We start from the raw sequence: 12,553 nt of genomic DNA, 5'->3' as shown, positions 1-12,553 counted from the left end.
CCGACCGCAGTCTGCGGAAACATCGCTGCTACCATTATTCGCTGCATAAAATACGATTTAATTGTATTACACCATAAGAATTCGTTCCCCGTGGTTTCCAACGTTCGCGTAACTTATCGTGAACACAAACAAACGATTCGGTACCGCGGGTGGTGCGCAATCGAAATCGCACGAGGGCTGAGGTAGGGTTTCTTAACCGGTGGACCCCTAGGCATCAGCAGATAGCAAATCGCGGGTAGGTGAAATGGTTTTGAACATTTTGCACCGATAATATATTTCATATAATATACTTAATCACAGACAATCTGTAACTTACACTGATGGTATAACACAATGAAAAAAAAAAAAATATTTTTTTTTTTTTTTAATTTAACGAACAAATTTCAAATAACAGCCATGACCAAATGAATCGAGGATTGCAGAAGCGTGACGTGTCACATGTTTTATGAAACTGAGATATTAATAAAAACGTATATTCTATGCGTTGTTTGTAAAAAAAAACTCATCTGTTTATCTGATAAAAAATTATGACTAAAGACGTTTTGACTCAACGCATGATTATTATGTGTTTTTACTAATATCTCAATGTCATAAAATATGTGATTCGTGACGTTTCTGCGATCATCGATTCAAATGGAGTTCTATTGGAAGGGTTGTGGAGGACTCGGGTTATATTATATATCTTAAAAAGATCCTTGGCTCAGGAAACTAACCTCTGGATTATGGCAAGAAGTTTTTGGCCCGGCATTTGGATGGTCCGCTCGCAATCAGGTTTGGTGCTTAATGTTGTTGTGATTTCATCGGGTAAAAAGGGATCGAAGCGCAATCGTGTTGCAAATTTTTTGCGCAATCGTGGTATAATTAGTTGGTCAAAAAGAGGAAAAATTGTGCAATCGTGTTGCACCGGTCGTGATGCACACGATACAAAAATATACAGGATTTGACCGGAAAACGTCGGCGGCGGCGACTGCTGCGAGTACCTGTGGATTCGATCACCACCTGGATCGTATCGCTTTAAACCGAACAATAATCGCGAAATTACCATTGCGCTGTTCACTGTACTACAATACGCGGCGAGCATCGTCCGCCGTCGACATTAAATTCCGTCCCGGACGGATATTACGTTCACGCGGGCGTGAAAGCATCATGGCAACCGACTCGGACGCAGGGTCTCGTACTCCCTTCTTTTCGAGCCGTTTGTTTCGTTTGTTATTTTTATTAGTAATTTTTTTTTTTTTTTTTTTTTATTAATATTTTTTCGTTATTGTTATCATCGTGCACACGCGCGCTCGCAAACGCTCAGATTGGAGTCTGCGTAACGAGAGATCTAGGACGGCGTGGACGGACGTGGGTCTGCGGTACGGATGTGGATCGAGGGTAGAAATTTCACGCACCGATGCCCGGCGGATGCGCACCGGTCCGTAAATAAATCTCCAAGCCTCTTGCGGTCGATGCCGATATCGCTAGAGTACGAAACAAAAGGGCCCACGATGGTTTTTCATTCGCGTAGACGGCGGGTGAATTATTTTCTGAAGTCTTTACCGTAATTAGGACAATAGCGTTTTGCTTTTCAGGAGAGTTGCCTCACACGCGACCCAGGATGCAAATATTAACAGTACCCCGTCCGGACAGGGATCTTAACACCGAAATGCAAACACAAACACATACCAGAATTGGATCTAAGGGGGGTTAAGGGGTTCAAGAGGTCAGTCGGCCCAAGGCTAATATCTGTTGAGAAAATGTTTCTCTTGAATACTTCTTTTTTAAATGTGCCGACTATAGGTTAGTGTTGGCAGTTAATACTAAACTGAGGAAAGTGACCAAGTTGCTATTCTTCAAATTATGCCACTGGTTTAATTGTATAGTAGAGTAAAATGTCCTTATAATATAAAAGTTAACTTTTTCGATGATAATTATGAATAAACTTAAAAACACATATTCTATGATCAATGATCATTGATCTTATCCCGTATTTTTTTTTTTCATACAGGATATACATTTATAATCCGATTTTAGCTGTAATAGGTGGCTTCTTGAAGCCTGACACACCCATTACACGCGCACTCGATGACCGGCCGGAAATCGCAGAATTCGAACTTCAGACGAGTGCCGACTACAATTTTTTTACTCAATGTATGCAGTATAATTAACTTTATGTAGTAGTATTTTTACTTTTTAACATTTATATATGTGTTAGTGTCATACATTCTTAAAATTGACAGTTTAATTATATATATTTATATATAATAATGTTCATTGGTGGATTTTGAGTGATTTTTGGCGGGGGTGTTCAACATTTAATCAACTTTACAAACGAAAATTTTAGAATTTATTATTGATGTGTTGAAACATCGAACTAACTTTTTTTAAATGACAAGGAATTAACAAGTAATTTGTAATTTAAAACTTAGATACATGGTATAATAGACATGTTGGAGGTTATTACTTAATACTGATCACTAAGATTTATTCTAAAAATTACCTTTTATACTATTGTACAGATACAAAGATATTAAAATCTATTGTATTATTACAATATACTTCAATATTATTATTTTTATTTATTATAAAAGATCTAAGCGCTTCTTCTTTAAACTAAGTTCGTCAATCACTTTATTGACATAAATTCCAACTTATCTGTGGATAGATAAGCTCTAGAATAGCTAAACCATTTAACCACCCTCGTATAAAAAAGAAACTTATAAATTCATAATTAAAAAAAAATAAATTAACCAATGCTGATTTACTTGTGAAATTATGTTTTGCAAGTATGTTTTTATTCTTTTCAAATTTGAAAACGACCTCTCACTAGATGCAGTTGATTCTTAAATAGCAATTTTGTAGAGTTATTTATAAGTAACTCGGAGAAAAAAAATTGAAATAGGTTGAGTTTTAAATGAATAAAATAAATTTGTGATTATAATACATACAATAAAATATTATCACCATATTGTGAATAGGAAGGAACAGAGTCTTCAGTTTAAGCTAATGTGGTTTGATATTAATCATTACTTAAATATATTTATTAATTTATTTTATTGTCACAATATTGGCCTAGTTATATTTTTTTGTTTACTTCCTTGTGCCGTTTATTTTATGATTAAATAAAATCATTATAAAATAAACGTTAAAATCAATATAATATAAGCCCTTTATTTTTTTTTTAAGTCGAAGAGTGTCTAGACATGGAGGACATCTCCCCAAAATACGCCACTGACAATATTTTATGTTGTATAATAAGTAGTTATATACATTTTATTCGTGTATACACTGTATTACGAAATATTTAATATTTATTTTCCATAAGTAAAATTAGGTCCTTTTAGGCTATAATAAAACAAATCGGATTATCGACTGGTGTTTTCGTTGGTGGGGTGAGACACCCCCCAATACCCCCTTCGCGATGACCCTGAAACTACACCTAATTTAATAACACCTAGTTCGGATTTTGTACCTCTCTTATAATGTACTACACAAGTTTTGTAGTAAATTAATAATATTTACTTACCAACGTGAAAGAATACCATTTCGTCCCGGTCTTACTCGTGACACATTGTCAAGTTCGTTTAGGTAAGTTTAACTTAAACGAGTTTTAAACTATTAAAACTTGTTAGATGTTGAACTTGACGAGCTCTACGAGAGAAAAAGATAAAATAATGTTTTTACGTAAAACAAGATGGTGTATATTTCTCATGATATATCCTTATAATAGATCCTTCAACATAATATCGCGTCAAAAGTCAATGCGTATTGAACAGAAGATATGCATTGCATTAATATATGCGTTTAGATCAATGGACGTTCGTCGATAAAATATGTACACGCAATACCTTTGACGCATTAATATTCGATACGTTCGACCGGCGATAAATAACAGATTTCGTTCTGAACCACTAGACATACGTTATTGTATTGTGTTGAAAATCAAAGGCTACGAAAGTCTGTCAGTCTGCCATCCTTTAAATACGGAACCTTTAACACCGGGTGGCGCATTTAAAGTGTACAATATGAAGGTGATACATCACAACCCGTACCGTAAATATTTTTACTTATAACACGTAACGAGACATTTTTCTTTTCTTTTTAATTTCAGTTCGGAAAACAATTCGTTTGAAATGCGCATTCAGGCGGAGAACAAAATATATTCCATATCGTTATGTCATCGATAAGGTGACGAAATATTCACAGAAATTTTTTTCAATCAGTTCGCATAATAACTAAAATACCATACTGTGTTTACAGAAAAAGCGCAATAACGGTTGTTTATGAATACCGACTCGAAACCGAAAACAAATGCGGACAAAACAAGAAATCGTTATATTTAGAATATTTTATCCACGCGGTCTAGTGTACGTTTCACGATGCTTCGAATACACTACGTTAATGTATGCAATATATTATATTTTTACAAGTTTATTTTTTTTTTTAAAAAAAAAAAAAAGAAAAGTTTTAAACAATATAAGTTGTCGGAGGAAAAAGAACTCTTTGTCGAGTTCAATTCGGAGATTAAGTAAATAATGAAGTATAATCCAATGTTCTTGGAGGAATAACGTGCGCGTATTTAAATTTAAGTTTCAGACTTCTTTCTCTACCGCTTTATGATTTCAATCGAAATCAAAGAAAGATTAAATTACGATGAAAATCTTACCTAATGCGAAGATAGAAATGCCGCCTAAACGGATTCTTCGTGTATATATAGGTATTTAGTCCTTATGGTAACCGTTAATAATTACATTTACACTCATTGTCTGAAATACGTACCATTATGTTTCAATGTATTAGCTACAATATTTAATAATAATTTTATTATTTATTTGCATTTTAATAAAAATAAACGTTCGTACATAGATTGGGCTTAAAAACTATGCCATGGTGCATTAACTTACTTATTCCTTTCTTGTTAAAAATCAAAACCTAAGATTTTATCTCAATAATAAATTATATTAAAATATCTACTTTACATTTTTTCGTTCAGAGTAGTAATTTTAATTTACGAATTCGATCTTTAAGATTTTGATCAAAGTATAGTGACAATGAATCTATTAGTTTCACAGTGATATTTATTTTTATTTTTCCGCCATCGATGACTATTAGGTGAGAAATTTCTGAATATTATAATATAATTTCATACAATCGGACTGTTGTGAGATAATTTTTCATTTCGGTCTACGGCTCTTCAGAAACAAAAGGAAAAACGAATAAAATATATCATTGACGTTAAACTATGTTTAAAATTTAGTTTTAAAATACTTTTCTCGGTAAAATCAAATATAAATCTGTGATCTGTGGCGTGGTGTGCACATAATTAAATGTAAGAGTTGTTTTTACTTTCAGATGTAAAACTAAATTGATATATTTTTAAACGAAAAAAAAAAAATTAAAATTAAATTAAAGCCACGATCAAGTTTTAATAATGTAAAATTATGTATTAAATTTTGTTATATATGGTATTATTTTTATATATTATTGTAATAATTACAATATTTATTTATTTTTAGATTTACAACAAATACTGTTGTAAATCTAAAAATAAATTCGTTGTTTTTGAGAGTCGGAATATAAAAAGTCAAGAAAAATTGATAAAATATTCCCCGAACCTCCACAGCACGTGCACGTCTGTTGATCAATGCATTTTTTACAAACACGAAAAAGACGACGTACGTGTGAGATATTTCTGTGAGAAATTTCATTTCTCTTTATTACTGTTTCGTGTACAAGATTATTACAGCTTGTAGCATAATGACATCAATTGTGTTGGAATTAAAGTATAAAATAATACAAGAAGTGGTATAAGTAACTTTTAAATGTGATACACGACCAATTGTCTGATAATCTTCATATTTAGTGTTTACTCTTTACGTGGGCACGTCACTGGGACCGCCATCAGCTAATTATCGACTTCGAAATTCGAACTATTGTTAATGATTGGTCGTATTTCATTAGAAGATAACAATGTTATTTAAATTACTTTTGTGTATTCATTTTTCTATAACAAAATAAAACGATTGAGTGGTCTTATGTGTAAACTTGTAAACCATTTGAGAATTTATAATTAAAAAATATTATTTGATTTAAAATGGTTCAAAAACAGATGTTTTTTTTTTTTTGATTTATCAAAATAAAAATATTTTTGTTAAGCATTCGATAATTCGGATACTATAGATGTAATCAGAACACTTTAAGATACATTTTAGGGGAGAGGTACAATTATGAACTATGCTGTTTTTTTTAATTTTTTAAGGTAAAATCAGCAAAACAAATTGTGAGCGTCTTTTTAGAATTAGTAAAAATAAAAATGAAGATACGGGTAGGTATAATTGTTGACGATTGCTTACGCCACTGATGATTCCACGACACGCCTCTGTGATGCATTTTAAATGTATTCAGTTCAGGAACATGAAAAATACATTGTAATGCAACGCGCACATGGCGTTGAATTGCATACGGTTGCGCTGTTACACGATATCTCTATTCTTACAAGTTAATATAATGAATAAACACGGACAATAATACAATACATTTTATGTTGTTAGAAATTAAAAGTTTTTTAGTTTTTACCGAAAAGAAGTTTTTGCAAAGTTTTTATGTATTACTGATTTCCAAACTTGAGATGTATCTGCTTTACATTTCGAAGAAAATGTTCGTGTGATTCCCCGAGGTAGTTTTTTTATTTATCAGCAAATACCATTCAGGTAGTAGAAATTCATCTAGTGGTACCAGTAATTGGTCAGTATTGTAAAAAAAAACACTCTGAAAAAGTATTTCGAATAGTTTCGATTATTATAAAAAAAGAAAAAAAAAATTTCTGTTTAACAATCAACTTACGTAGGAACTCGATAGAGTATAGTTAAAATGTAGAGCTCGCAATATATATATATATATATATATATATATATATATATATATATATATATATATATGTATGTACAATGTATATACAATGCATATTATACATACGAGTATATTATGCATTTTACTTCTATTATGTACACTTTATTATAATATACTTTGATGGATTTGTTGAAATTTTCGTACTATGATGTAATAGTTATATTTCATTTTTCGAATAAACATCTCGGTCTTCAGCAATTCGTTTTAGAAATGTATCCAAGTGCATGTTCGTAGGCGGGGCTATGGCAAACATACCACTGATTACTGTTTCCGAACTGTGTTCATAATGTTGGCTCTGCTCTCGTTATCATCTGCTATCTTTGGGCTGACCGCTTTTACGATTGTCTCATTGTTATTCATCTTTGTAGGTGACTCACCTTGACTACGTGCCACAGGTATGATAAGTCACCACTTTTTTTATCCCGTCCCTGTGATTGTTCATCTTTATCTAGATTCAAAAAATACGTTGCTCATTTCTTTTGTTGGGGTCTCTAGAAATGTGTATTTTTTTATTTCTTTTCTTTTTTCTTTTTTGTTATTTATATTCCGTCAACGACAACGATTGTAATAATAATATTATTGCGTATACATTTGTGGTTTGATCAAAGCAAAAAGTATTCAATACAATTAACATAAAACGTCATAATATACTTAATTCAATACGGAATAATTAAATTATTCAAAATAGTTTTCAAAACTAAGAGAAGTACTGTAACACCGGTGGAGCGGCGTACGGATAAACTTTCAATTGGTGAGGTGACATTTTTCAAAACCATTTTGTCTATCGGTAAAAATGTATGAGACTCGACACTGGCGATATATTTTTGTTTAGATTCAAAGTTGAGACTAAAGCACAGTTTATTACGACAGAATATTAACGATGAATTTACATTCCGTATTTTAGGTTAACAGAAAAAAAAAACTTCATGCATAAGTATAGCTGTGAATTGGTATACTATAAATTGCGGTTTATGTATACACATATATAAAATTATACCCTGCATACTTGAGAACCGTTTTATAAAATATTCAATTCATATGCATTATATATTACTATCGAACATTCCTCAGAATCGTTTTTCTTTTACTTCTTTTTCAGCGCGTTGATTTATCATTGCTTTCGTATAACCTATAAACGTAATGCGGTACACGGGGAATATGATAAACACAATAATGCGATTTAGACTGTTTTCATTTTACGATTGAAAATACGGATTTTAAACATTTCGCAGCATTCGGTTACTAAATAATGTATTACTCTAACAGTTCCTTCATATCGTTCACGTCGGAGATTTCGGTTTCGAATGGTTCTGGGCTCATACGCGTAGTCGAAAAAATCATGATCTCACTTCACCCAGAACTCGCCGTCCGTGAGATCTAATCAACCGATCGGAATGCGTTCTGCGATATTAGCTGTTCCTTAGTAATGTTACTCCGTATTTTCGTTCGTAAAACCTATCTGTGAAAACGAGTGCAATTAATTGAGCCCCCCCCCCCCCCCGGAATGTTCCACTGCGTCGTATGAACGCTATTCAGCGGAAAGCTGTATTATTTTTCTTTTATTCCTGTGCAGCCGAAACAGTATTCCACGCGCAAATGCGCATTTGGATGACACGACCGGGTACGGAATGCAAATTGAAACGTCCACGAACACGTTTGACGATTAAACGGGAAGGGACTCGTGCGTACCTTATTAAGCCGACAACTTTTTTACTTGCAACGTTACAACACGTGACTCGACTGTCGATTGTAGCGGAGCAAACGTTTGGCGATCTCGGGGACCAGAGTGGCGCGCGATATTACATTGAACCGTTTCGATTTTTTTTCGAGTTTCCGTTTTCGTTGCCGATTTTCAGCCGACGCATCACTAAAACCCTGCACCGATAATAATTATGATACTATTGTTTATTATATTTTTTGTTCCGTTTCGCGATCAAAACAGGAAAACTCGCACGCCGGTGACCGCGAGTTTTTCGATCGGTAATATTACCATGTTTGCGAGTCGTGCGCGCATTATTGACCGTCGAACGGTTTTCCGCGGAAAATTATAAATCAAACGAAAACGTGTCACTTTTGCTAAACGGTACCCAAGTGCGTGAGTGGGCTAATGTGTTCGCGTGAAAATTTTCTAACCGAATAACTGTTTAATGATCGATGGCTCATTTCATTTTCATGCCGAGTCCAAACAACGTGCTCGTTCCTCGGCACCAACTCTGCTCTATCAGAGGTCCACCGTTACAAGCTGACAAGGGTTGACGTTTTGACAATATTTTAACGCCCCGATAAGGTATTAGATAACGGACGAGATTTTAATTGCAGTCGGTAGCTCCATAATTGAATACAAATTTTTAATCCACTAAAACGAATTCACGTTGCATTACGAATTTATCCGATTTAACTGTAAGTATCATTTAAATCAGTGTTTCCCAACTTTTACGCTAAGGCGATTCCTAAATGTTCTATGTATTGAGTAGAATACCCTCAGAAAAAAAAGAAACTTAGTATGCTTTACAATTATAATATTATTAATAATTTTAATGTATGAAATTTGATCATAATATGTTATATTATAGTATATTATACTTTAACGCAATACTTGACTTACTTTTGATCAACATAGTAAAATATAAATATAACTAAGATATTTTTATCGTATTTAGTTAGCGAGCAGCGATCCATCAAAAATATTTCCCAATATTGGGAAACGTTGATCTAGATGTCATATGTATCAATAATGTCCATATCTTTACCGTCTGCACTGTTCTTGATTATTTTTTTTTATGTTTCGTTTATATAATACTTTTTACGGTACTTTTATTATTTGAAATCAAATTTTTATTACAAAGAATAGTTTCAACGTTGTAGTTATTCAAGCTTGGCACTATCCGACAAGACACATGTACAAGTTACGAACATATATTTCCGTGTATACTGTGCTTATGCTTGTACGCGTAATGGCGGTGTCTGCACTGATGGTAATTACCTTAAATGTATCTGAAAAAACTGTAATCGGTGAAATCATCTCGAATATTTAGGCACTTATCTTGAAACTAATTGCATCTAGACGGTGTAATTGTTAAACGTGTTTTGTCGCCACTGCTCTGCTTTTATGCGTTGTAATATTCCGAATCGATATTCAGTGGTATTATTTTTCTTACGGACCAAAGGCTTAATTTCATTTCATTTTTCAATATGCATTATTCAACGCAGACCACTAACCTCCCGCGGTTCACGGAACAAGAAATAAATAAATAATACAAAACATTAAGTTCACGCAAATCCGTGCATCTCGTGGTCAAAACGACGCCGTACCACCGTTGGTTCGACTCGGGTTTAGATGCCGCAAACGATAAAGCTTTTTGCGCCGACTGCGAGGCCTGACGGTTCGGTGGTTTTGCTCGTTTGCTCGTTTACGATTTATCGTTGATGAACACATTGTAATGCACAACGATCTCTTATCGAAAAGTTCTCGAATAGAAGTAGTCGAAGTTCCAGGAAAAAAAACCAGCTTTTTCTCTCGTTCGACGTCGAAGATTTTTCACGAAAACACCACAAACATAATAACAATAAAATTAATAATGAACATAGTATGTATAGAACTTCGGTTGGTTCTGAAATAGTTGCAATGTAAAAATTGTGAAAAATACGATTTTATAAAATTATTTCTGATACAAATTTATAAAGTTTCTTCGTTGTATTATCGCCAATATGAAGATCGAGTAATAAACCGACCGACTGATGTAACGAAATCTACCATGTTGAATGAAATGTAAAATCACGACTTGAAGTCGAATGTTTTATACAGTTATGTACCTGTTTTTTCTCTTCTAAATGTAGATATTTTACAATACTTGAAAAAATAAATTTGCCCACCTCCTATATAACAAGATCCTAGATCCGCCGCTGAATATGTATACGAGTGTTCGATACCAGTCCCTTTGCACGCGATCCATAGCTAAACGCTTGGCCATCGCCGGCAAACAACATGTGCGCCCGTCGGCATCGTCCCGCTGAATGCGATTAGCTACATCAGCGATTCCCAAAGTTTTTTCAGCCACGGAGCTCCGAGAAATAGTTAATAATAAGTTTTATTTGCCTGTATTCTGTAGAGCATACACTGTATCTACCAAGGAAGAAATTCTAAATGTGATAATTTATATTAAATTTATTCGTCTACGATATACTCAGGGATGGATAACAATTGGAATGGGAACACGTATTGTCTGAATTCCTAAATTAAATATATCTGTAAAAATTGAAAAATTAAATTATCTTATTGGGATTTTAAAACTGTTTGCACGCGTATCGGTGAAACGATAAGCGAGTTGACAGAGTCGAATAAAAAATAAAAATAAAAATGAATGCTCGTTGTTTTCAAAAACAGTTGTATTTGTTTCCTCTTCTTTTGCGGTCGAACGAACGGAGCCCTCGAGAAACAATCGCGGAGCCCTGACGTCCGATCCCTGTGCCTCTGGGCAGTCGCTAGACATTCGGAAACGCACGTTTGTACGTTTTGCGGATTTTCGCGTTCACGCTGATCCAAGCCCCGTCCCGACGTCAACGCGGTATTTCCACCCCGCGGAGTTGCGACCGAACTAGGTGTTCGAAGAGTGAACGAATGCAAATGCGATTGCGTACGGCGTACGCGATGTCGCGACGTTCGAAGGGCCGAAATTCGCACACGGGGTGGATATGAGTTAGGGGTAGCCCCCCCCCCCTATTCCGATTGATCTCTCGACTGTGCGGACACGTGTTACGACGGATGTTCGAACACGGGAAAGCGATCGGCGACGGTTTAATATGGCTGGCGCGCAGTGCACTGCGTCGCGGAATTCCGACTGAGGCGACGGGATTAGCTCGTGTTTCGTACAAGAGGAATGTCTCGCGCGCGCTCGTGCCTGTTAGTTTTTTTTTTATCTATTTATTTCCGTACATACACACACGTCACGTTCCACACGGTGTAGGTTTTTTGTTGCACGTCATGTCGCGTTCGCCGTAATATATACACGGTACGTTATGTGAAAACGCTGTCAGTTCCGGAGCGTTCAGACGGAATGCATAAATCCTCGCGGAACACGAGACACGTGCGCGCACCGTACTGAACCGCGCCAGATGTTTGCATATTATTATTATTTCGTCGAGGACGGACAAAAAAAAAAAAAAAAAACTTGCGTAAACACATGTCATAAGTAGCCGACGAAACGCGTACAAATCTTGATCGGGTACGTTTGTACGTGTACGTCTTCGGGATGGGTCCGGGTCCCCGTTCGGAAAACGGTACTCGGTCCCGATGACACCGCGTGATCGTTTCGCCGTCGAACACTCGATACTCAACGACGGGCTATTAAAAATCTGCGTGCTGTACACATTTGATATATCCCAGTTGCGGTTAAGATTATTCATCCCGTTATGATGGCGACGATGAACGTCGATTACGATTTCGAGCGAACCGAAAACGGTTTCGGGGTTTCCGCTTCAAAACTTAAACGCGTCGCACGACTTGTCCGCGTTTACCCACCGAAATCTATAAAACTCGACATCGGTCACGTTCAACGGCATTGCGATTTTACGCGTCCTCACAAAACGACTATCGTTTTCAATACGAATGATAATGCCAACTCGTCGGCACGGGACGGACCGCGGTGACGGCATTTTTCCCATT

The 12,553-nt window shown here is 35.2% G+C and overlaps 1 protein-coding gene across 2 annotated transcripts in view; it reads left to right on the top strand.

The window, feature by feature from the left end:
- The window catches only part of LOC112691953 (potassium voltage-gated channel protein Shaw-like), a 277,263-nt gene that overhangs the window by 43,129 nt on the left and 221,581 nt on the right, over positions 1-12,553 (top strand). The window lies entirely within an intron of this gene.

This window comes from Sipha flava, unplaced genomic scaffold, assembly GCF_003268045.1.
Source record: "Sipha flava isolate LNK unplaced genomic scaffold, YSA_version1 68_pilon_pilon, whole genome shotgun sequence".
Taxonomy (NCBI): domain Eukaryota; kingdom Metazoa; phylum Arthropoda; class Insecta; order Hemiptera; family Aphididae; genus Sipha; species Sipha flava.
The sequence above is the reverse complement of the archived record's forward strand: the minus strand, read 5'-3'. Positions and strand labels throughout refer to the sequence as shown.